Here is a 25070-nt window from a genome sequence, read left to right on the forward strand (position 1 = left end):
TTTCTCCAAAAATGTACTCAATGGGAGCGTAATGTTGCAACCACACACACAAGTTGACCTGCTGTGAGGAAAAAACGAGTTAGTACATTTCAAACATAAAAAAGGTCATTTTAAAGTCAACTTGATAAACCAAGATTCCAAAAGTATAAAACAGAAAAGAATGCTTACCAAGGAAGGAAAATATATCGTGCTCCGCACCCTCCTCCCGCCCTGTGGTGCAACTGATGTCCCTTTCTCCAAAAATGTACTCAATGGGAGCGTAATGTTGCAACCACACACACAAATTGACCTGCTGTGAGGAAAAAACGAGTTAGTACATTTCAAACATAAAAAAGGTCATTTTAAAGTCAACTTGATAAACCAAGATTCCAAAAGTATAAAACAGAAAAGAATGCTTACCAAGGAAGGAAAATGTATCGTGCTCCGCACCCTCCTCCCGCCCTGTGGTGCAACTGATGTCCCTTTCTCCAAAAATGTACTCAATGGGAGCGTAATGTTGCAACCACACACACAAGTTGACCTGCTGTGAGGAAAAAACGAGTTAGTACATTTCAAACATGGAAAAGGTCATTATAAAGTCAACTTGATAAACCAAGATTCCAAAAGTATAAAACAGAAAAGAATGCTTACCAAGGAAGGAAAATATATCGTGCTCCGCACCCTCCTCCCGCCCTGTGGTGCAACTGATGTCCCTTTCTCCAAAAATGTACTCAATGGGAGCGTAATGTTGCAACCACACACACAAGTTGACCTGCTGTGAGGAAAAAACGAGTTAGTACGTTTCAAACATAAAAAGGTCATTTTAAAGTCAACTTGATAAACCAAGATTCCAAAACTATAAAACAGAAAAGAATGCTTACCAAGGAAGGAAAATGTATCGTGCTCTGCACCCTCCTTCCGCCCTGTGGTGCAACTGATGTCCCTTAAACCAAAAACGTACTCAATGGGAGCGTAATGTTGCAACCACACACACAAGTTGACCTGCTGTGAGGAAAAAGCGAGTTAGTACATTTCAAAAATAAAAAAGGTCATTTTAAAGTCAACTTGATAAACCAAGATTCCAAACGTATAAAACAGAAAAAAATGCTTACCAAGGAAGGAAAATGTATCGTGCTCCGCACCCTCCTCCCGCCCTGTGGTGCAACTGATGTCCCTTTCTCCAAAAATGTACTCAATGGGAGCGTAATGTTGCAACCACACACACAAGTTGACCTGCTGTGAGGAAAAAACGAGTTAGTACATTTCAAACATAAAAAAGGTCATTTTAAAGTCAACTCGATAAACCAAGATTCCAAAATTATAAAACAGAAAAGAATGCTTACCAAGGAAGGAAAATGTATCGTGCTCCGCACCCTCCTCCCGCCCTGTGGTGCAACTGATGTCCCTTTCTCCAAAAATGTACTCAATGGGAGCGTAATGTTGCAACCACACACACAAGTTGACCTGCTGTGAGGAAAAAACGAGTTAGTACATTTCAAACATAAAAAAGGTCATTTTAAAGTCAACTCGATAAACCAAGATTCCAAAATTATAAAACAGAAAAGAATGCTTACGAAGGAACGAAAATGTATCGTGCTCCGCACCCTCCTCCCGCCCTGTGGTGCAACTGATGTCCCTTTCTCCAAAAATGTACTCAATGGGAGCGTAATGTTGCAACCACACACACAAGTTGACCTGCTGTGAGGAAAAAACGAGTTAGTACATTTCAAACATAAAAAAGGTCATTTTAAAGTCAACTTGATAAACCAAGATTCCAAAAGCATAAAACAGAAAAGAATGCTTACCAAGGAAGGAAAATGTATCGTGCTCCACACCCTCCTCCCGCCCTGTGGTGCAACTGATGTCCCTTTCTCCAAAAATGTACTCAATGGGAGCGTAATGTTGCAACCACACACACAAGTTGACCTGCTGTGAGGAAAAAACGAGTTAGTACATTTCAAACATAAAAAAGGTCATTTTAAAATCAACTTGATAAACCAAGATTCCAAAAGTATAAAACAGAAAAGAATGCTTACCAAGGAAGGAAAATGTATCGTGCTCCGCACCCTCCTCCCGCCCTGTGGTGCAACTGATGTCCCTTTCTCCAAAAATGTACTCAATGGGAGCGTAATGTTGCAACCACACACACAAGTTGACCTCCTGTGAGGAAAAAACGAGTTAGTACATTTCAAACATGGAAAAGGTCATTTTAAAGTCAACTTGACAAACCAAGATTCCAAAAGTATAAAACAGAAAAAAATGCTTACCTAGGAAGGAAAATGTATCGTGCTCCGCACCCTCCTCCCGCCCTGTGGTGCAACTGATGTCCCTTTCTCCAAAAATGTACTCAATGGGAGCGTAATGTTGCAACCACACACACAAGTTGACCTGCTGTGAGGAAAATACGAGTTAGTACATTTCAAACATAAAAAAGGTCATTTTAAAGTCAACTTGATAAACCAAGATTCCAAAAGTATAAAACAGAAAAGAATGCTTACCAAGGAAGGAAAATGTATCGTGCTCCACACCCTCCTCCCGCCCTGTGGTGCAACTGATGTGCCTTTCTCCAAAAATGTACTCAATGGGAGCGTAATGTTGCAACCACACACACAAGTTGACCTGCTGTGAGGAAAAAACGAGTTAGTACATTTCAAACATCAAAAAGGTCATTTTAAAGTCAACTCGATAAACCAAGATTCCAAAAGTATAAAACAGAAAAAATGCTTACCAAGGAAGGAAAATGTATCGTGCTCCGCACCCTCCTCCCGCCCTGTGGTGCAACTGATGTCCCTTTCTCCAAAAATGTACTCAATGGGAGCGTAATGTTGCAACCACACACACAAGTTGACCTGCTGTGAGGAAAAAACGAGTTAGTACATTTCAAACATAAAAAAGGTCATTTTAAAGTCAACTCGATAAACCAAAATTCCAAAATTATAAAACAGAAAAAAATGCTTACGAAGGAAGGAAAATGTATCGTGCTCCGCACCCTCCTCCCGCCCTGTGGTGCAACTGATGTACCTTTCTCCAAAAATGTACTCAATGGGAGCGTAATGTTGCAACCACACACACAAGTTGACCTGCTGTGAGGAAAAAACGAGTTAGTACATTTCAAACATAAAAAAGGTCATTTTAAAGTCAACTCGATAAACCAAGATTCCAAAATTATAAAACAGAAAAGAATGCTTACGAAGGAAGGAAAATGTATCGTGCTCTGCACCCTCCTTCCGCCCTGTGGTGCAACTGATGTCCCTTAAACCAAAAATGTACTCAATGGGAGCGTAATGTTGCAACCACACACACAAGTTGACCTGCTGTGAGGAAAAAACGAGTTAGTACATTTCAAACATAAAAAAGGTCATTTTAAAGTCAACTTGATAAACCAAGATTCCAAAAGTATAAAACAGAAAAGAATGCTTACCAAGGAAGGAAAATGTATCGTGCTCCACACCCTCCTCCCGCCCTGTGGTGCAACTGATGTCCCTTTCTCCAAAAATGTACTCAATGGGAGCGTAATGTTGCAACCACACACACAAGTTGACCTGCTGTGAGGAAAAAACGAGTTAGTACATTTCAAACATAAAAAAGGTCATTTTGAAGTCAACTCGATAAACCAAGATTCCAAAATTATAAAACAGAAAAGAATGCTTACGAAGGAAGGAAAATGTATTGTGCTCCGCACCCTCCTCCCGCCCTGTGGTGCAACTGATGTCCCTTTCTCCAAAAATGTACTCAATGGGAGCGTAATGTTGCAACCACACACACAAGTTGACCTGCTGTGAGGAAAAAACGAGTTAGTACATTTCAAACATAAAAAAGGTCATTTTAAAGTCAACTCCATAAACCAAGATTCCAAAATTATAAAACAGAAAAGAATGCTTACGAAGGAAGGAAAATGTATCGTGCTCTGCACCCTCCTTCCGCCCTGTGGTGCAACTGATGTCCCTTAAACCAAAAATGTACTCAATGGGAGCGTAATGTTGCAACCACACACACAAGTTGACCTGCTGTGAGGAAAAAACGAGTTAGTACATTTCAAACATAAAAAAGGTCATTTTAAAGTCAACTCGATAAACCAAGATTCCAAAATTATAAAACAGAAAAGAATGCTTACGAAGGAAGGAAAATGTATCGTGCTCCGCACCCTCCTCCCGCCCTGTGGTGCAACTGATGTACCTTTCTCCAAAAATGTACTCAATGGGAGCGTAATGTTGCAACCACACACACAAGTTGACCTGCTGTGAGGAAAAAACGAGTTAGTACATTTCAAACATAAAAAAGGTCATTTTAAAGTCAACTCGATAAACCAAGATTCCAAAATTATAAAACAGAAAAGAATGCTTACCAAGGAAGGAAAATGTATCGTGCTCTGCACCCTCCTTCCGCCCTGTGGTGCAACTGATGTCCCTTAAACCAAAAATGTACTCAATGGGAGCGTAATGTTGCAACCACACACACAAGTTGACCTGCTGTGAGGAAAAAACGAGTTAGTACATTTCAAACATAAAAAAGGTCATTTTAAAGTCAACTTGATAAACCAAGATTCCAAAAGTATAAAACAGAAAAGAATGCTTACCAAGGAAGGAAAATGTATCGTGCTCCACACCCTCCTCCCGCCCTGTGGTGCAACTGATGTCCCTTTCTCCAAAAATGTACTCAATGGGAGCGTAATGTTGCAACCACACACACAAGTTGACCTGCTGTGAGGAAAAAACGAGTTAGTACATTTCAAACATAAAAAAGGTCATTTTAAAGTCAACTCGATAAACCAAGATTCCAAAATTATAAAACAGAAAAGAATGCTTACGAAGGAAGAAAAATGTATCGTGCTCCGCACCCTCCTCCCGCCCTGTGGTGCAACTGATGTCCCTTTCTCCAAAAATGTACTCAATGGGAGCGTAATGTTGCAACCACACACACAAGTTGACCTGCTGTGAGGAAAAAACGAGTTAGTACATTTCAAAAATAAAAAAGGTCATTTTAAAGTCAACTCGATAAACCAAGATTCCAAAATTATAAAACAGAAAAGAATGCTTACGAAGGAAGGAAAATGTATCGTGCTCTGCACCCTCCTTCCGCCCTGTGGTGCAACTGATGTCCCTTAAACCAAAAATGTACTCAATGGGAGCGTAATGTTGCAACCACACACACAAGTTGACCTGCTGTGAGGAAAAAACGAGTTAGTACATTTCAAACATAAAAAAGGTCATTTTAAAGTCAACTCGATAAACCAAGATTCCAAAATTATAAAACAGAAAAGAATGCTTACGAAGGAAGGAAAATGTATCGTGCTCCGCACCCTCCTCCCGCCCTGTGGTGCAACTGATGTACCTTTCTCCAAAAATGTACTCAGTGGGAGCGTAATGTTGCAACCACACACACAAGTTGACCTGCTGTGAGGAAAAAACGAGTTAGTACATTTCAAACATAAAAAAGGTCATTTTAAAGTCAACTCGATAAACCAAGATTCCAAAATTATAAAACAGAAAAGAATGCTTACGAAGGAAGGAAAATGTATCGTGCTCTGCACCCTCCTTCCGCCCTGTGGTGCAACTGATGTCCCTTAATTAAAAAATGTACTCAATGGGAGCGTAATGTTGCAACCACACACACAAGTTGACCTGCTGTGAGGAAAAAACGAGTTAGTACATTTCAAACATAAAAAAGGTCATTTTAAAGTCAACTTGATAAACCAAGATTCCAAAAGTATAAAACAGAAAAGAATGCTTACCAAGGAAGGAAAATGTATCGTGCTCCACACCCTCCTCCCGCCCTGTGGTGCAACTGATGTCCCTTTCTCCAAAAATGTACTCAATGGGAGCGTAATGTTGCAACCACACACACAAGTTGACCTGCTGTGAGGAAAAAACGAGTTAGTACATTTCAAACATAAAAAAGGTCATTTTAAAGTCAACTCGATAAACCAAGATTCCAATATTATATAACAGAAAAGAATGCTTACGAAGGAAGGAAAATGTATCGTGCTCCGCACCCTCCTCCCGCCCTGTGGTGCAACTGATGTCCCTTTCTCCAAAAATGTACTCAATGGGAGCATAATGTTGCAACCACACACACAAGTTGACCTGCTGTGAGGAAAAAACGAGTTAGTACATTTCAAACATAAAAAAGGTCATTTTAAAGTCAACTTGACAAACCAAGATTCCAAAAGTATAAAACAGAAAAAAATGCTTACCAAGGAAGGAAAATGTATCGTGCTCCGCATCCTCCTCCCGCCCTGTGGTGCAACTGATGTCCCTTTCTCCAAAAATGTACTCAATGGGAGCGTAATGTTGCAACCACACACACAAGTTGACCTGCTGTGAGGAAAAAACGAGTTAGTACATTTCAAACATAAAAAAGGTCATTTTAAAGTCAACTTGATAAACCAAGATTCCAAAAGTATAAAACAGAAAAGAATGCTTACCAAGGAAGGAAAATGTATCGTGCTCCGCACCCTCCTCCCGCCCTGTGGTGCAACTGATGTCCCTTTCTCCAAAAATGTACTCAATGGGAGCGTAATGTTGCAACCACACACACAAGTTGACCTGCTGTGAGGAAAAAACGAGTTAGTACATTTCAAACATAAAAAAGGTAATTTTAAAGTCAACTTGACAAACCAAGATTCCAAAAGTATAAAACAGAAAAAAATGCTTACCAAGGAAGCAAAATGTATCGTGCTCCGCACCCTCCTCCTGCCCTGTGGTGCAACTGATGTCCCTTTCTCCAAAAATGTACTCAATGGGAGCGTAATGTTGCAACCACACACACAAGTTGACCTGCTGTGAGGAAAAAACGAGTTAGTACATTTCAAACATAAAAAAGGTCATTTTAAAGTCAACTTGATAAACCAAGATTCCAAAAGTATAAAACAGAAAAGAATGCTTACCAAGGAAGGAAAATGTATCGTGCTCTGCACCCTCCTTCCGCCCTGTGGTGCAACTGATGTCCCTTTCTCCAAAAATGTACTCAATGGGAGCGTAATGTTGCAACCACACACACAAGTTGACCTGCTGTGAGGAAAAAACGAGTTAGTACATTTCAAACTTAAAAAAGGTCATTTTAATGTCAACTTGATAAACCAAGATTCCAAAAGTATAAAACAGAAAAGAATGCTTACCAAGGAAGGAAAATGTATCGTGCTCCGCACCCTCCTCCCGCCCTGTGGTGCAACTGATGTCCCTTTCTCCAAAAATGTACTCAATGGGAGCGAATTGTTGCAACCACACACACAAGTTGACCTCCTGTGAGGAAAAAACGAGTTAGTACATTTCAAACATAAAAAAGGTCATTTTAAAGTCAACTTGATAAACCAAGATTCCTAAAGTATAAAACAGAAAAAAATGCTTACCAAGGAAGGAAAATGTATCGTGCTCCGCACCCTCCTCCCGCCCTGTGGTGCAACTGATGTCCCTTTCTCCAAAAATGTACTCAATGGGAGCGTAATGTTGCAACCACACACACAAGTTGACCTGCTGTGAGGAAAAAACGAGTTAGTACATTTCAAACATAAAAAAGGTCATTTTAAAGTCAACTTGATAAACCAAGATTCCAAAAGTATAAAACAGAAAAGAATGCTTAGCAAGGAAGGAAAATGTATCGTGCTCTGCACCCTCCTTCCGCCCTGTGGTGCAACTGATGTCCCTTTCTCCAAAAATGTACTCAATGGGAGCGTAATGTTGCAACCACACACACAAGTTGACCTGCTGTGAGGAAAAAACGAGTTAGTACATTTAAAAAATAAAAAAGGTCATTTTAAAGTCAACTTGATAAACCAAGATTCCAAACGTATAAAACAGAAAAAAATGCTTACCAAGGAAGGAAAATGTATCGTGCTCCGCACCCTCCTCCCGCCCTGTGGTGCAACTGATGTCCCTTTCTCCAAAAATGTACTCAATGGGAGCGTAATGTTGCAACCACACACACAAGTTGACTGTTGTGAGGAAAAAACGAGTTAGTACATTTCAAACATAAAAAAGGTCATTTTAAAGTCAACTCGATAAACCAAGATTCCAAAATTATAAAACAGAAAAGAATGCTTACGAAGGAAGGAAAATGTATCGTGCTCCGCACCCTCCTCCCGCCCTGTGGTGCAACTGATGTCCCTTTCTCCAAAAATGTACTCAATGGGAGCGTAATGTTGCAACCACACACACAAGTTGACCTGTTGTGAGGAAAAAACGAGTTAGTACATTTCAAACATAAAAAAGGTCATTTTAAAGTCAACTTGATAAACCAAGATTCCAAAAGTATAAAACAGAAAAGAATGCTTACCAAGGAAGGAAAATGTATCGTGCTCTGCACCCTCCTTCCGCCCTGTGGGCAACTGATGTCCCTTAAACCAAAAATGTACTCAATGGGAGCGTAATGTTGCAACCACACACACAAGTTGACCTGCTGTGAGGAGAAAAGGAGTTAGTACATTTCAAACATGGAAAAGGTCATTTTAAAGTCAACTTGATAAACCAAGATTCCAAAAGTATAAAACAGAAAAGAATGCTTACGAAGGAAGGAAAATGTATCGTGCTCCGCACCCTCCTCCCGCCCTGTGGTGCAACTGATGTCCCTTTCTCCAAAAATGTACTCAATGGGAGCGTAATGTTGCAACCACACACACAAGTTGACCTGCTGTGAGGAAATAACGAGTTTGTACATTTCAAACATAAAAAAGGTCATTTTAAAGTCAACTTGATAAACCAAGATTCCAAAAGTATAAAACAGAAAAGAATGCTTACCAAGGAAGGAAAATGTATCGTGCTCTGCACCCTCCTTCCGCCCTGTGGTGCAACTGATGTCCCTTAAACCAAAAATGTACTCAATGGGAGCGTAATGTTGCAACCACACACACAAGTTGACCTGCTGTGAGGAAAAAACGAGTTAGTACATTTCAAACATGGAAAAGGTCATTTTAAAGTCAACTTGATAAACCAAGATTCCAAAAGTATAAAACAGAAAAGAATGCTTACCAAGGAAGGAAAATGTATCGTGCTCCGCACCCTCCTCCCGCCCTGTGGTGCAACTGATGTCCCTTTCTCCAAAAATGTACTTAATGGGAGCGTAATGTTGCAACCACACACACAAGTTGACCTGTTGTGAGGAAAAAACGAGTTAGTACATTTCAAACATAAAAAAGGTCATTTTAAAGTCAACTTGATAAACCAAGATTCCAAAAGTATAAAACAGAAAAGAATGCTTACGAAGGAAGGAAAATGTATCGTGCTCTGCACCCTCCTTCCGCCCTGTGGTGCAACTGATGTCCCTTAAACCAAAAATGTACTCAATGGGAGCGTAATGTTGCAACCACACACACAAGTTGACCTGTTGTGAGGAAAAAACGAGTTAGTACATTTCAAACATAAAAAAGGTCATTTTAAAGTCAACTTGATAAACCAAGATTCCAAAAGTATAAAACAGAAAAGAATGCTTACGAAGGAAGGAAAATGTATCGTGCTCTGCACCAACCTTCCGCCCTGTGGTGCAACTGATGTCCCTTAAACCAAAAATGTACTCAATGGGAGCGTAATGTTGCAACCACACACACAAGTTGACCTGCTGTGAGGAAAAAACGAGTTAGTACATTTCAAAAATAAAAAAGGTCATTTTAAAGTCAACTCGATAAACCAAGATTCCAAAATTATAAAACAGAAAAGAATGCTTACGAAGGAAGGAAAATGTATCGTGCTCTGCACCCTCCTTCCGCCCTGTGGTGCAACTGATGTCCCTTAAACCAAAAATGTACTCAATGGGAGCGTAATGTTGCAACCACACACACAAGTTGACCTGCTGTGAGGAAAAAACGAGTTAGTACATTTCAAACATAAAAAAGGTCATTTTAAAGTCAACTCGATAAACCAAGATTCCAAAATTATAAAACAGAAAAGAATGCTTACGAAGGAAGGAAAATGTATCGTGCTCCGCACCCTCCTCCCGCCCTGTGGTGCAACTGATGTACCTTTCTCCAAAAATGTACTCAGTGGGAGCGTAATGTTGCAACCACACACACAAGTTGACCTGCTGTGAGGAAAAAACGAGTTAGTACATTTCAAACATAAAAAAGGTCATTTTAAAGTCAACTCGATAAACCAAGATTCCAAAATTATAAAACAGAAAAGAATGCTTACGAAGGAAGGAAAATGTATCGTGCTCTGCACCCTCCTTCCGCCCTGTGGTGCAACTGATGTCCCTTAATTAAAAAATGTACTCAATGGGAGCGTAATGTTGCAACCACACACACAAGTTGACCTGCTGTGAGGAAAAAACGAGTTAGTACATTTCAAACATAAAAAAGGTCATTTTAAAGTCAACTTGATAAACCAAGATTCCAAAAGTATAAAACAGAAAAGAATGCTTACCAAGGAAGGAAAATGTATCGTGCTCCACACCCTCCTCCCGCCCTGTGGTGCAACTGATGTCCCTTTCTCCAAAAATGTACTCAATGGGAGCGTAATGTTGCAACCACACACACAAGTTGACCTGCTGTGAGGAAAAAACGAGTTAGTACATTTCAAACATAAAAAAGGTCATTTTAAAGTCAACTCGATAAACCAAGATTCCAATATTATATAACAGAAAAGAATGCTTACGAAGGAAGGAAAATGTATCGTGCTCCGCACCCTCCTCCCGCCCTGTGGTGCAACTGATGTCCCTTTCTCCAAAAATGTACTCAATGGGAGCATAATGTTGCAACCACACACACAAGTTGACCTGCTGTGAGGAAAAAACGAGTTAGTACATTTCAAACATAAAAAAGGTCATTTTAAAGTCAACTTGACAAACCAAGATTCCAAAAGTATAAAACAGAAAAAAATGCTTACCAAGGAAGGAAAATGTATCGTGCTCCGCATCCTCCTCCCGCCCTGTGGTGCAACTGATGTCCCTTTCTCCAAAAATGTACTCAATGGGAGCGTAATGTTGCAACCACACACACAAGTTGACCTGCTGTGAGGAAAAAACGAGTTAGTACATTTCAAACATAAAAAAGGTCATTTTAAAGTCAACTTGATAAACCAAGATTCCAAAAGTATAAAACAGAAAAGAATGCTTACCAAGGAAGGAAAATGTATCGTGCTCCGCACCCTCCTCCCGCCCTGTGGTGCAACTGATGTCCCTTTCTCCAAAAATGTACTCAATGGGAGCGTAATGTTGCAACCACACACACAAGTTGACCTGCTGTGAGGAAAAAACGAGTTAGTACATTTCAAACATAAAAAAGGTAATTTTAAAGTCAACTTGACAAACCAAGATTCCAAAAGTATAAAACAGAAAAAAATGCTTACCAAGGAAGCAAAATGTATCGTGCTCCGCACCCTCCTCCTGCCCTGTGGTGCAACTGATGTCCCTTTCTCCAAAAATGTACTCAATGGGAGCGTAATGTTGCAACCACACACACAAGTTGACCTGCTGTGAGGAAAAAACGAGTTAGTACATTTCAAACATAAAAAAGGTCATTTTAAAGTCAACTTGATAAACCAAGATTCCAAAAGTATAAAACAGAAAAGAATGCTTACCAAGGAAGGAAAATGTATCGTGCTCTGCACCCTCCTTCCGCCCTGTGGTGCAACTGATGTCCCTTTCTCCAAAAATGTACTCAATGGGAGCGTAATGTTGCAACCACACACACAAGTTGACCTGCTGTGAGGAAAAAACGAGTTAGTACATTTCAAACTTAAAAAAGGTCATTTTAATGTCAACTTGATAAACCAAGATTCCAAAAGTATAAAACAGAAAAGAATGCTTACCAAGGAAGGAAAATGTATCGTGCTCCGCACCCTCCTCCCGCCCTGTGGTGCAACTGATGTCCCTTTCTCCAAAAATGTACTCAATGGGAGCGAATTGTTGCAACCACACACACAAGTTGACCTCCTGTGAGGAAAAAACGAGTTAGTACATTTCAAACATAAAAAAGGTCATTTTAAAGTCAACTTGATAAACCAAGATTCCTAAAGTATAAAACAGAAAAAAATGCTTACCAAGGAAGGAAAATGTATCGTGCTCCGCACCCTCCTCCCGCCCTGTGGTGCAACTGATGTCCCTTTCTCCAAAAATGTACTCAATGGGAGCGTAATGTTGCAACCACACACACAAGTTGACCTGCTGTGAGGAAAAAACGAGTTAGTACATTTCAAACATAAAAAAGGTCATTTTAAAGTCAACTTGATAAACCAAGATTCCAAAAGTATAAAACAGAAGAGAATGCTTAGCAAGGAAGGAAAATGTATCGTGCTCTGCACCCTCCTTCCGCCCTGTGGTGCAACTGATGTCCCTTTCTCCAAAAATGTACTCAATGGGAGCGTAATGTTGCAACCACACACACAAGTTGACCTGCTGTGAGGAAAAAACGAGTTAGTACATTTCAAAAATAAAAAAGGTCATTTTAAAGTCAACTTGATAAACCAAGATTCCAAACGTATAAAACAGAAAAAAATGCTTACCAAGGAAGGAAAATGTATCGTGCTCCGCACCCTCCTCCCGCCCTGTGGTGCAACTGATGTCCCTTTCTCCAAAAATGTACTCAATGGGAGCGTAATGTTGCAACCACACACACAAGTTGACTGTTGTGAGGAAAAAACGAGTTAGTACATTTCAAACATAAAAAAGGTCATTTTAAAGTCAACTCGATAAACCAAGATTCCAAAATTATAAAACAGAAAAGAATGCTTACGAAGGAAGGAAAATGTATCGTGCTCCGCACCCTCCTCCCGCCCTGTGGTGCAACTGATGTCCCTTTCTCCAAAAATGTACTCAATGGGAGCGTAATGTTGCAACCACACACACAAGTTGACCTGTTGTGAGGAAAAAACGAGTTAGTACATTTCAAACATAAAAAAGGTCATTTTAAAGTCAACTTGATAAACCAAGATTCCAAAAGTATAAAACAGAAAAGAATGCTTACCAAGGAAGGAAAATGTATCGTGCTCTGCACCCTCCTTCCGCCCTGTGGGCAACTGATGTCCCTTAAACCAAAAATGTACTCAATGGGAGCGTAATGTTGCAACCACACACACAAGTTGACCTGCTGTGAGGAGAAAAGGAGTTAGTACATTTCAAACATGGAAAAGGTCATTTTAAAGTCAACTTGATAAACCAAGATTCCAAAAGTATAAAACAGAAAAGAATGCTTACGAAGGAAGGAAAATGTATCGTGCTCCGCACCCTCCTCCCGCCCTGTGGTGCAACTGATGTCCCTTTCTCCAAAAATGTACTCAATGGGAGCGTAATGTTGCAACCACACACACAAGTTGACCTGCTGTGAGGAAATAACGAGTTTGTACATTTCAAACATAAAAAAGGTCATTTTAAAGTCAACTTGATAAACCAAGATTCCAAAAGTATAAAACAGAAAAGAATGCTTACCAAGGAAGGAAAATGTATCGTGCTCTGCACCCTCCTTCCGCCCTGTGGTGCAACTGATGTCCCTTAAACCAAAAATGTACTCAATGGGAGCGTAATGTTGCAACCACACACACAAGTTGACCTGCTGTGAGGAAAAAACGAGTTAGTACATTTCAAACATGGAAAAGGTCATTTTAAAGTCAACTTGATAAACCAAGATTCCAAAAGTATAAAACAGAAAAGAATGCTTACCAAGGAAGGAAAATGTATCGTGCTCCGCACCCTCCTCCCGCCCTGTGGTGCAACTGATGTCCCTTTCTCCAAAAATGTACTTAATGGGAGCGTAATGTTGCAACCACACACACAAGTTGACCTGTTGTGAGGAAAAAACGAGTTAGTACATTTCAAACATAAAAAAGGTCATTTTAAAGTCAACTTGATAAACCAAGATTCCAAAAGTATAAAACAGAAAAGAATGCTTACGAAGGAAGGAAAATGTATCGTGCTCTGCACCCTCCTTCCGCCCTGTGGTGCAACTGATGTCCCTTAAACCAAAAATGTACTCAATGGGAGCGTAATGTTGCAACCACACACACAAGTTGACCTGCTGTGAGGAAAAAACGAGTTAGTACATTTCAAACATGGAAAAGGTCATTTTAAAGTCAACTTGATAAACCAAGATTCCAAAAGTATAAAACAGAAAAGAATGCTTACCAAGGAAGGTAAATGTATCGAGCTCCGCACCCTCCTCCCGCCCTGTGGTGCAACTGATGTCCCTTTCTCCAAAAATGTACTCAATGGGAGCGTAATGTTGCAACCACACACACAAGTTGACCTGCTGTGAGGAAAAAACGAGTTAGTACGTTTCAAACATAAAAAAGGTCATTTTAAAGTCAACTTGATAAACCAAGATTCCAAAAGTATAAAACAGAAAAGAATGCTTACCAAGGAAGGAAAATGTATCGTGCTCTGCACCCTCCTTCCGCCCTGTGGTGCAACTGATGTCCCTTTCTCCAAAAATGTACTCAATGGGAGCGTAATGTTGCAACCACACACACAAGTTGACCTGCTGTGAGGAAAAAACGAGTTAGTACATTTCAAAAATAAAAAAGGTCATTTTAAAGTCAACTTGATAAACCAAGATTCCAAACGTATAAAACAGAAAAAAATGCTTACCAAGGAAGGAAAATGTATCGTGCTCCGCACCCTCCTCCCGCCCTGTGGTGCAACTGATGTCCCTTTCTCCAAAAATGTACTCAATGGGAGCGTAATGTTGCAACCACACACACAAGTTGACCTGTTGTGAGGAAAAAACGAGTTAGTACATTTCAAACATAAAAGAGGTCATTTTAAAGTCAACTCGATAAACCAAGATTCCAAAATTATAAAACAGAAAAGAACGCTTACGAAGGAAGGAAAATGTATCGTGCTCCACACCCTCCTCCCGCCCTGTGGTGCAACTGATGTCCCTTTCTCCAAAAATGTACTCAATGGGAGCGTAATGTTGCAACCACACACACAAGTTGACCTGCTGTGAGGAAAAAACGAGTTAGTACATTTCAAACATAAAAAAATCATTTTAAAGTCAACTTGATAAACCAAGATTCCAAAAGTATAAAACAGAAAAGAATGCTTACCAAGGAAGGAAAATGTATCGTGCTCCGCACCCTCCTCCCGCCCTGTGGTGCAACTGATGTCCCTTTCTCCAAAAATGTACTCAATGGGAGCGTAATGTTGCAACCACACACACAAGTTGACCTGCTGTGAGGAAAAAACGAGTTAGTACATTTCAAACATGGAAAAGGTCATTTTAAAGTCAACTTGATAAACCAAGATTCCAAAAGTATAAAACAGAAAAAAATGCTTACCTAGGAAGGAAAATGTATCGTGCTCCGCACCCTCCTCCCGCCCTGTGGTGCAACTGATGTCCCTTTCTCCAAAAATGTACTCAATGGGAGCGTAATGTTGCAACCACACACACAAGTTGACCTGCTGTGAGGAAAAAACGAGTTAGTACATTTCAAACATAAAAAAGGTCATTTTAAAGTCAACTTGATAAACCAAGATTCCAAAAGTATAAAACAGAAAAGAATGCTTACCAAGGAAGGAAAATGTATCGTGCTCCACACCCTCCTCCCGCCCTGTGGTGCAACTGATGTCCCTTTCTCCAAAAATGTACTCAATGGGAGCGTAATGTTGCAACCACACACACAAGTTGACCTGCTGTGAGGAAAAAACGAGTTAGTACATTTCAAACATCAAAAAGGTCATTTTAAAGTCAACTCGATAAACCAAGATTCCAAAAGTATAAAACAGAAAAAATGCTTACCAAGGAAGGAAAATGTATCATGCTCTGCACCCTCCTTCCGCCCTGTGGTGCAACTGATGTCCCTTTCTCCAAAAATGTACTCAATGGGAGCGTAATGTTGCAACCACACACACAAGTTGACCTGCTGTGAGGAAAAAACGAGTTAGTACATTTCAAAAATAAAAAAGGTCATTTTAAAGTCAACTCGATAAACCAAGATTCCAAAATTATAAAACAGAAAAGAATGCTTACGAAGGAAGGAAAATGTATCGTGCTCCGCACCCTCCTCCCGCCCTGTGGTGCAACTGATGTCCCTTTCTCCAAAAATGTACTCAATGGGAGCGTAATGTTGCAACCACACACACAAGTTGACCTGCTGTGAGGAAAAAACGAGTTAGTACATTTCAAACATAAAAAAGGTCATTTTAAAGTCAACTCGATAAACCAAGATTCCAAAATTATAAACCAGAAAAGAATGCTTACGAAGGAAGGAAAATGTATCGTGCTCCGCACCCTCCTCCCGCCCTGTGGTGCAACTGATGTACCTTTCTCCAAAAATGTACTCAATGGGAGCGTAATGTTGCAACCACACACACAAGTTGACCTGCTGTGAGGAAAAAACGAGTTAGTACATTTCAAACATAAAAAAGGTCATTTTAAAGTCAACTCGATAAACCAAGATTCCAAAACTATAAAACAGAAAAGAATGCTTACGAAGGAAGGAAAATGTATCGTGCTCTGCACCTTCCTTCCGCCCTGTGGTGCAACTGATGTCCCTTAAACCAAAAATGTACTCAATGGGAGAGTAATGTTGCAACCACACACACAAGTTGACCTGCTGTGAGGAAAAAACGAGTTAGTACATTTCAAAAATAAAAAAGGTCATTTTAAAGTCAACTTGATAAACCAAGATTCCAAACGTATAAAACAGAAAAAAATGCTTACCAAGGAAGGAAAATGTATCGTGCTCTGCACCCTCCTTCCGCCCTGTGGTGCAACTGATGTCCCTTTCTCCAAAAATGTACTCAATGGGAGCGTAATGTTGCAACCACACACACAAGTTGACCTGCTGTGAGGAAAAAACGAGTTAGTACATTTCAAACATAAAAAAGGTCATTTTAAAGTCAACTTGATAAACCAAGATTCCAAAAGTATAAAACAGAAAAGAATGCTTACCAAGGAAGGAAAATGTATCGTGCTCCACACCCTCCTCCCGCCCTGTGGTGCAACTGATGTCCCTTTCTCCAAAAATGTACTCAATGGGAGCGTAATGTTGCAACCACACACACAAGTTGACCTGCTGTGAGGAAAAAACGAGTTAGTACATTTCAAACATAAAAAAGGTCATTTTAAAGTCAACTCGATAAACCAAGATTCCAAAATTATAAAACAGAAAAGAATGCTTACGAAGGAAGGAAAATGTATCGTGCTCCGCACCCTCCTCCCGCCCTGTGGTGCAACTGATGTCCCTTTCTCCAAAAATGTACTCAATGGGAGCGTAATGTTGCAACCACACACACAAGTTGACCTGCTGTGAGGAAAAAACGAGTTAGTACATTTCAAACATAAAAAGAGTCATTTTAAAGTCAACTTGACAAACCAAGATTCCAAAAGTATAAAACAGAAAAAAATGCTTACCAAGGAAGGAAAATGTATCGTGCTCCGCACCCTCCTCCCGCCCTGTGGTGCAACTGATGTCCCTTTCTCCGAAAATGTACTCAGTGGGAGCGTAATGTTGCAACCACACACACAAGTTGACCTGCTGTGAGGAAAAAACGAGTTAGTACATTTCAAACATAAAAAAGGTCATTTTAAAGTCAACTTGACAAACCAAGATTCCAAAAGTATAAAACAGAAAAAAATGCTTACCAAGGAAGCAAAATGTATCGTGCTCGGCACCCTCCTCCTGCCCTGTGGTGCAACTGATGTCCCTTTCTCCAAAAATGTACTCAATGGGAGCGTAATGTTGCAACCACACACACAAGTTGACCTGCTGTGAGGAAAAAACGAGTTAGTACATTTCAAACATAAAAAAGGTCATTTTAAAGTCAACTTGATAAACCAAGATTCCAAAAGTATAAAACAGAAAAGAATGCTTAGCAAGGAAGGAAAATGTATCGTGCTCTGCACCCTCCTTCCGCCCTGTGGTGCAACTGATGTCCCTTTCTCCAAAAATGTACTCAATGGGAGCGTAATGTTGCAACCACACACACAAGTTGACCTCCTGTGAGGAAAAAACGAGTTAGTACATTTCAAACATAAAAAAGGTCATTTTAAAGTCAACTTGATAAACCAAGATTCAAAAAGTATAAAACAGAAAAAAATGCTTACCAAGGAAGGAAAATGTATCGTGCTCCGCACCCTCCTCCCGCCCTGTGGTGCAACTGATGTCCCTTTCTCCAAAAATGTACTCAATGGGAGCGTAATGTTGCAACCACACACACAAGTTGACCTGCTGTGAGGAAAAAACGAGTTAGTACATTTCAAACACAAAAAAGGTCATTTTAAAGTAAACTTGATAAACCAAGATTCCAAAAGTATAAAACAGAAAAGAATGCTTACCAAGGAAGGAAAATGTATCGTGCTCCACACCCTCCTCCCGCCCTGTGATGCAACTGATGTCCCTTTCTCCAAAAATGTACTCAATGGGAGCGTAATGTTGCAACCACACACACAAGTTGACCTGCTGTGAGGAAAAAACGAGTTAGTACGTTTCAAACATAAAAAAGGTCATTTTAAAGTCAACTTGATAAACCAAGATTCCAAAAGTATAAAACAGAAAAGAATGCTTACCAAGGAAGGAAAATGTATCGTGCTCTGCACCCTCCTTCCGCCCTGTGGTGCAACTGATGTCCCTTTCTCCAAAAATGTACTCAATGGGAGCGTAATGTTGCAACCACACACACAAGTTGACCTGCTGTGAGGAAAAAACGAGTTAGTACATTTCAAAAATAAAAAAGGTCATTTTAAAGTCAACTTGATAAACCAAGATTCCAAACGTATAAAACAGAAAAAAATGCTTACCAAGGAAGGAAAATGTATCGTGCTCCGCACCCTCCTCCCGCCCTGTGGTGCAACTGATGTCCCTTTCTCCAAAAATGTACTCAATGGGAGAGTAATGTTGCAACCACACACACAAGTTGACTGTTGTGAGGAAAAAACGAGTTAGTACATTTCAAACATAAAAAAGGTCATTTTAAAGTCAACTCGATAAACCAAGATTCCAAAATTATAAAACAGAAAAGAATGCTTACGAAGGAAGGAAAATGTATCGTGCTCCGCACCCTCCTCCCGCCCTGTGGTGCAACTGATGTCCCTTTCTCCAAAAATGTACTCAATGGGAGCGTAATGTTGCAACCACACACACAAGTTGACCTGTTGTGAGGAAAAAACGAGTTAGTACATTTCAAACATAAAAAAGGTCATTTTAAAGTCAACTTGATAAACCAAGATTCCAAAAGTATAAAACAGAAAAGAATGCTTACCAAGGAAGGAAAATGTATCGTGCTCTGCACCCTCCTTCCGCCCTGTGGTGCAACTGATGTCCCTTAAACCAAAAATGTACTCAATGGGAGCGTAATGTTGCAACCACACACACAAGTTGACCTGCTGTGAGGAAAAAACGAGTTAGTACATTTCAAACATGGAAAAGGTCATTTTAAAGTCAACTTGATAAACCAAGATTCCAAAAGTATAAAACAGAAAAGAATGCTTACCAAGGAAGGAAAATGTATCGTGCTCCGCACCCTCCTCCCGCCCTGTGGTGCAACTGATGTCCCTTTCTCCAAAAATGTACTCAATGGGAGCGTAATGTTGCAACCACACACACAAGTTGACCTGCTGTGAGGAAATAACGAGTTAGTACATTTCAAACATAAAAAAGGTCATTTTAAAGTCAACTTGATAAACCAAGATTCCAAAAGTATAAAACAGAAAAGAATGCTTACGAAGGAAGGAAAATGTATCGTGCTCTGCACCCTCCTTCCGCCCTGTGGTGCAACTGATGTCCCTTAAACCAAAAATGTACTCAATGGGAGCGTAATGTTGCAACCACACACACAAGTTGACCTGCTGTGAGGAAAAAACGAGTTAGTACATTTCAAACATGGAAAAGGTCATTTTAAAGTCAACTTGATAAACCAAGATTCCAAAAGTATAAAACAGAAAAGAATGCTTACCAAGGAAGGAAAATGTATCGTGCTCCGCACCCTCCTCCCGCCCTGTGGTGCAACTGATGTCCCTTTCTCCAAAAATGTACTTAATGGGAGCGTAATGTTGCAACCACACACACAAGTTGACCTGTTGTGAGGAAAAAACGAGTTAGTACATTTCAAACATAAAAAAGGTCATTTTAAAGTCAACTTGATAAACCAAGATTCCAAAAGTATAAAACAGAAAAGAATGCTTACCAAGGAAGGAAAATGTATCGTGCTCTGCACCCTCCTTCCGCCCTGTGGTGCAACTGATGTCCCTTAAACCAAAAATGTACTCAATGGGAGCGTAATGTTGCAACCACACACACAAGTTGACCTGCTGTGAGGAAAAAACGAGTTAGTACATTTCAAACATGGAAAAGGTCATTTTAAAGTCAACTTGATAAACCAAGATTCCAAAAGTATAAAACAGAAAAGAATGCTTACCAAGGAAGGAAAATGTATCGAGCTCCGCACCCTCCTCCCGCCCTGTGGTGCAACTGATGTCCCTTTCTCCAAAAATGTACTCAATGGGAGCGTAATGTTGCAACCACACACACAAGTTGACCTGCTGTGAGGAAAAAACGAGTTAGTACGTTTCAAACATAAAAAAGGTCATTTTAAAGTCAACTTGATAAACCAAGATTCCAAAAGTATAAAACAGAAAAGAATGCTTACCAAGGAAGGAAAATGTATCGTGCTCTGCACCCTCCTTCCGCCCTGTGGTGCAACTGATGTCCCTTTCTCCAAAAATGTACTCAATGGGAGCGTAATGTTGCAACCACACACACAAGTTGACCTGCTGTGAGGAAAAAACGAGTTAGTACATTTCAAAAATAAAAAAGGTCATTTTAAAGTCAACTTGATAAACCAAGATTCCAAACGTATAAAACAGAAAAAAATGCTTACCAAGGAAGGAAAATGTATCGTGCTCCGCACCCTCCTCCCGCCCTGTGGTGCAACTGATGTCCCTTTCTCCAAAAATGTACTCAATGGGAGCGTAATGTTGCAACCACACACACAAGTTGACCTGTTGTGAGGAAAAAACGAGTTAGTACATTTCAAACATAAAAAAGGTCATTTTAAAGTCAACTCGATAAACCAAGATTCCAAAATTATAAAACAGAAAAGAACGCTTACGAAGGAAGGAAAATGTATCGTGCTCCGCACCCTCCTCCCGCCCTGTGGTGCAACTGATGTCCCTTTCTCCAAAAATGTACTCAATGGGAGCGTAATGTTGCAACCACACACACAAGTTGACCTGCTGTGAGGAAAAAACGAGTTAGTACATTTCAAACATAAAAAAGGTCATTTTAAAGTCAACTTGACAAACCAAGATTCCAAAAGTATAAAACAGAAAAAAATGCTTACCAAGGAAGGAAAATGTATCGTGCTCCGCACCCTCCTCCCGCCCTGTGGTGCAACTGATGTCCCTTTCTCCAAAAATGTACTCAATGGGAGCGTAATGTTGCAACCACACACAGAAGTTGACCTGCTGAGAGGAAAGAACGAGTTAGTACATTTCAAACATAAAAAAGGTCATTTTAAAGTCAACTTGATAAACCAAGATTCCTAACGTATAAAACAGAAAAAAATGCTTACCAAGGAAGGAAAATGTATCGTGCTCCGCACCCTCCTCCCGCCCTGTGGTGCAACTGATGTCCCTTTCTCCAAAAATGTACTCAATGGGAGCGTAATGTTGCAACCACACACACAAGTTGACCTGCTGTGAGGAAAAAACGAGTTAGTACATTTCAAACATAAAAAAGGTCATTTTAAAGTCAACTTGATAAACCAAGATTCCAAAAGTATAAAACAGAAAAGAATGCTTACCAAGGAAAGAAAATGTATCGTGCTCCGCACCCTCCTCCCGCCCTGTGGTGCAACTGATGTCCCTTTCTCCAAAATTGTACTCAATGGGAGCGTAATGTTGCAACCACACACACAAGTTGACCTGCTGTGAGGAAAAAACGAGTTAGTACATTTCAAACATAAAAAAGGTCATTTTAAAGTCAACTTGATAAACCAAGATTCCAAACGTATAAAACAGAAAAAAATGCTTACCAAGGAAGGAAAATGTATCGTGCTCCGCACCCTCCTCCCGCCCTGTGGTGCAACTGATGTCCCTTTCTCCAAAAATGTACTCAATGAGAGCGTAATGTTGCAACCACACACACAAGTTGACCTGCTGTGAGGAAAAAACGAGTTAGTACATTTCAAACATAAAAAAGGTCATTTTAAAGTCAACTCGATAAACCAAGATTCCAAAATTATAAAACAGAAATGAATGCTTACGAAGGAAGGAAAATGTATCGTGCTCCGCACCCTCCTCCCGCCCTGTGGTGCAACTGATGTCCCTTTCTCCAAAAATGTACTCAATGGGAGCGTAATGTTGCAACCACACACACAAGTTGACCTGCTGTGAGGAAAAAACGAGTTAGTACATTTCAAACATAAAAAAGGTCATTTTAAAGTCAACTTGATAAACCAAGATTCCAAAAGTATAAAACAGAAAAAAATGCTTACCAAGGAAGGAAAATGTATCGTGCTCCGCACCCTCCTCCCGCCCTGTGGTGCAACTGATGTCCCTTTCTCCAAAAATGTACTCAATGGGAGCGTAATGTTGCAACCACACACACAAGTTGACTGTTGTGAGGAAAAAACGAGTTAGTACATTTCAAACATAAAAAAAGTCATTTTAAAGTCAACTCGATAAACCAAGATTCCAAAATTATAAAACAGAAAAGAATGCTTACGAAGGAAGGAAAATGTATCGTGCTCCGCACCCTCCTCCCGCCCTGTGGTGCAACTGATGTCCCTTTCTCCAAAAATGTACTCAATGGGAGCGTAATGTTGCAACCACACACACAAGTTGACCTGTTGTGAGGAAAAAACGAGTTAGTACATTTCAAACATAAAAAAGGTCATTTTAAAGTCAACTTGATAAACCAAGATTCCAAAAGTATAAAACAGAAAAGAATGCTTACCAAGGAAGGAAAATGTATCGTGCTCTGCACCCTCCTTCCGCCCTGTGGTGCAACTGATGTCCCTTAAACCAAAAATGTACTCAATGGGAGCGTAATGTTGCAACCACACACACAAGTTGACCTGCTGTGAGGAAAAAACGAGTTAGTACATTTCAAACATGGAAAAGGTCATTTGAAAGTCAACTTGATAAACCAAGATTCCAAAAGTATAAAACAGAAAAGAATGCTTACCAAGGAAGGAAAATGTATCGTGCTCCGCACCCTCCTCCCGCCCTGTGGTGCAACTGATGTCCCTTTCTCCAAAAATGTACTCAATGGGAGCGTAATGTTGCAACCACACACACAAGTTGACCTGCTGTGAGGAAATAACGAGTTAGTACATTTCAAACATAAAAAAGGTCATTTTAAAGTCAACTTGATAAACCAAGATTCCAAAAGTATAAAACAGAAAAGAATGCTTACGAAGGAAGGAAAATGTATCGTGCTCTGCACCCTCCTTCCGCCCTGTGGTGCAACTGATGTCCCTTAAACCAAAAATGTACTCAATGGGAGCGTAATGTTGCAACCACACACACAAGTTGACCTGCTGTGAGGAAAAAACGAGTTAGTACATTTCAAACATGGAAAAGGTCATTTTAAAGTCAACTTGATAAACCAAGATTCCAAAAGTATAAAACAGAAAAGAATGCTTACCAAGGAAGGAAAATGTATCGTGCTCCGCACCCTCCTCCCGCCCTGTGGTGCAACTGATGTCCCTTTCTCCAAAAATGTACTTAATGGGAGCGTAATGTTGCAACCACACACACAAGTTGACCTGTTGTGAGGAAAAAACGAGTTAGTACATTTCAAACATAAAAAAGGTCATTTTAAAGTCAACTTGATAAACCAAGATTCCAAAAGTATAAAACAGAAAAGAATGCTTACGAAGGAAGGAAAATGTATCGTGCTCTGCACCCTCCTTCCGCCCTGTGGTGCAACTGATGTCCCTTAAACCAAAAATGTACTCAATGGGAGCGTAATGTTGCAACCACACACACAAGTTGACCTGCTGTGAGGAAAAAACGAGTTAGTACATTTCAAACATGGAAAAGGTCATTTTAAAGTCAACTTGATAAACCAAGATTCCAAAAGTATAAAACAGAAAAGAATGCTTACCAAGGAAGGAAAATGTATCGAGCTCCGCACCCTCCTCCCGCCCTGTGGTGCAACTGATGTCCCTTTCTCCAAAAATGTACTCAATGGGAGCGTAATGTTGCAACCACACACACAAGTTGACCTGCTGTGAGGAAAAAACGAGTTAGTACGTTTCAAACATAAAAAAGGTCATTTTAAAGTCAACTTGATAAACCAAGATTCCAAAAGTATAAAACAGAAAAGAATGCTTACCAAGGAAGGAAAATGTATCGTGCTCTGCACCCTCCTTCCGCCGTGTGGTGCAACTGATGTCCCTTTCTCCAAAAATGTACTCAATGGGAGCGTAATGTTGCAACCACACACACAAGTTGACCTGCTGTGAGGAAAAAACGAGTTAGTACATTTCAAAAATAAAAAAGGTCATTTTAAAGTCAACTTGATAAACCAAGATTCCAAACGTATAAAACAGAAAAAAATGCTTACCAAGGAAGGAAAATGTATCGTGCTCCGCACCCTCCTCCCGCCCTGTGGTGCAACTGATGTCCCTTTCTCCAAAAATGTACTCAATGGGAGCGTAATGTTGCAACCACACACACAAGTTGACCTGCTGTGAGGAAAAAACGAGTTAGTACATTTCAAACATAAAAAAGGTCATTTTAAAGTCAACTCGATAAACCAAGATTCCAAAATTATAAAACAGAAAAGAACGCTTACGAAGGAAGGAAAATGTATCGTGCTCCGCACCCTCCTCCCGCCCTGTGGTGCAACTGATGTCCCTTTCTCCAAAAATGTACTCAATGGGAGCGTAATGTTGCAACCACACACACAAGTTGACCTGCTGTGAGGAAAAAACGAGTTAGTACATTTCAAACATAAAAAAGGTCATTTTAAAGTCAACTTGACAAACCAAGATTCCAAAAGTATAAAACAGAAAAAAATGCTTACCAAGGAAGGAAAATGTATCGTGCTCCGCACCCTCCTCCCGCCCTGTGGTGCAACTGATGTCCCTTTCTCCAAAAATGTACTCAATGGGAGCGTAATGTTGCAACCACACACACAAGTTGACCTGCTGTGAGGAAAAAACGAGTTAGTACATTTCAAACATATAAAGGTCATTTTAAAGTCAACTTGATAAACCAA

This window comes from Schistocerca nitens, chromosome 11 (genome assembly GCF_023898315.1).
Source record: "Schistocerca nitens isolate TAMUIC-IGC-003100 chromosome 11, iqSchNite1.1, whole genome shotgun sequence".
Taxonomy (NCBI): domain Eukaryota; kingdom Metazoa; phylum Arthropoda; class Insecta; order Orthoptera; family Acrididae; genus Schistocerca; species Schistocerca nitens.